This window comes from Trifolium pratense, linkage group LG5 (assembly GCF_020283565.1).
Source record: "Trifolium pratense cultivar HEN17-A07 linkage group LG5, ARS_RC_1.1, whole genome shotgun sequence".
Lineage (NCBI taxonomy): Eukaryota > Viridiplantae > Streptophyta > Magnoliopsida > Fabales > Fabaceae > Trifolium > Trifolium pratense.
Window position 1 is genome coordinate 21239599 of NC_060063.1, and position 2500 is coordinate 21242098.

The following is a 2500-nucleotide window of genomic DNA, read 5'->3' on the forward strand; positions in this document are numbered from 1 at the left end:
CTTGGTCCAACTTGGCATAGGCATGGAATTTGATCTTTATTACTTGGCCACGGTCATGCCACGGTACATGGAGGTTGCTTGACACCCCCGTGTGCATTTCGGAGCACTTTGATTTTTTGGCCCCCCGCGTGCCTTGCCACGCCCTTGCTTATAGCAAAACGAGACGGGGCCTTGGTCCAACTTGGCATAGGCATGGAATTTGATCTTTATTACTTGGCCACGGTCATGCCACGGTACATGGAGGTTGCTTGACACCCCCGTGTGCATTTTCGGAGCACTTTGATTTTTTGGCCCCCCGCGTGCCTTGCCACGCCCTTGCTTATAGCAAAACGAGACGGGGCCTTGGTCCAACTTGGCATAGGCATGGAATTTGATCTTTATTACTTGGCCACGGTCATGCCACGGTACATGGAGGTTGCTTGACACCCCCGTGTGCATTTTGGAGCACTTTGATTTTTTGGCCCCCCGCGTGCCTTGCCACGCCCTTGCTTATAGCAAAACGAGATGGGGCCTTGGTCCAACTTGGCATAGGCATGGAATTTGATCTTTATTACTTGGCCACGGTCATGCCACGGTACATGGAGGTTGCTTGACACCCCCGTGTGCATTTCGGAGCACTTTGATTTTTTGGCCCCCCGCGTGCCTTGCCACGCCCTTGCTTATAGCAAAACGAGACGGGGCCTTGGTCCAACTTGGCATAGGCATGGAATTTGATCTTTATTACTTGGCCACGGTCATGCCACGGTACATGGAGGTTGCTTGACACCCCCGTGTGCATTTCGGAGCACTTTGATTTTTTGGCCCCCCGCGTGCCTTGCCACGCCCTTGCTTATAGCAAAACGAGACGGGGCCTTGGTCCAACTTGGCATAGGCATGGAATTTGATCTTTATTACTTGGCCACGGTCATGCCACGGTACATGGAGGTTGCTTGACACCCCCGTGTGCATTTTCGGAGCACTTTGATTTTTTGGCCCCCCGCGTGCCTTGCCACGCCCTTGCTTATAGCAAAACGAGACGGGGCCTTGGTCCAACTTGGCATAGGCATGGAATTTGATCTTTATTACTTGGCCACGGTCATGCCACGGTACATGGAGGTTGCTTGACACCCCCGTGTGCATTTCGGAGCACTTTGATTTTTTGGCCCCCCGCGTGCCTTGCCACGCCCTTGCTTATAGCAAAACGAGACGGGGCCTTGGTCCAACTTGGCATAGGCATGGAATTTGATCTTTATTACTTGGCCACGGTCATGCCACGGTACATGGAGGTTGCTTGACACCCCCGTGTGCATTTTCGGAGCACTTTGATTTTTTGGCCCCCCGCGTGCCTTGCCACGCCCTTGCTTATAGCAAAACGAGACGGGGCCTTGGTCCAACTTGGCATAGGCATGGAATTTGATCTTTATTACTTGGCCACGGTCATGCCACGGTACATGGAGGTTGCTTGACACCCCCGTGTGCATTTTGGAGCACTTTGATTTTTTGGCCCCCCGCGTGCCTTGCCACGCCCTTGCTTATAGCAAAACGAGATGGGGCCTTGGTCCAACTTGGCATAGGCATGGAATTTGATCTTTATTACTTGGCCACGGTCATGCCACGGTACATGGAGGTTGCTTGACACCCCCGTGTGCATTTCGGAGCACTTTGATTTTTTGGCCCCCCGCGTGCCTTGCCACGCCCTTGCTTATAGCAAAACGAGACGGGGCCTTGGTCCAACTTGGCATAGGCATGGAATTTGATCTTTATTACTTGGCCACGGTCATGCCACGGTACATGGAGGTTGCTTGACACCCCCGTGTGCATTTCGGAGCACTTTGATTTTTTGGCCCCCCGCGTGCCTTGCCACGCCCTTGCTTATAGCAAAACGAGACGGGGCCTTGGTCCAACTTGGCATAGGCATGGAATTTGATCTTTATTACTTGGCCACGGTCATGCCACGGTACATGGAGGTTGCTTGACACCCCCGTGTGCATTTTCGGAGCACTTTGATTTTTTGGCCCCCCGCGTGCCTTGCCACGCCCTTGCTTATAGCAAAACGAGACGGGGCCTTGGTCCAACTTGGCATAGGCATGGAATTTGATCTTTATTACTTGGCCACGGTCATGCCACGGTACATGGAGGTTGCTTGACACCCCCGTGTGCATTTGGAGCACTTTGATTTTTTGGCCCCCCGCGTGCCTTGCCACGCCCTTGCTTATAGCAAAACGAGACGGGGCCTTGGTCCAACTTGGCATAGGCATGGAATTTGATCTTTATTACTTGGCCACGGTCATGCCACGGTACATGGAGGTTGCTTGACACCCCCGTGTGCATTTTCGGAGCACTTTGATTTTTTGGCCCCCCGCGTGCCTTGCCACGCCCTTGCTTATAGCAAAACGAGACGGGGCCTTGGTCCAACTTGGCATAGGCATGGAATTTGATCTTTATTACTTGGCCACGGTCATGCCACGGTACATGGAGGTTGCTTGACACCCCCGTGTGCATTTCGGAGCACTTTGATTTT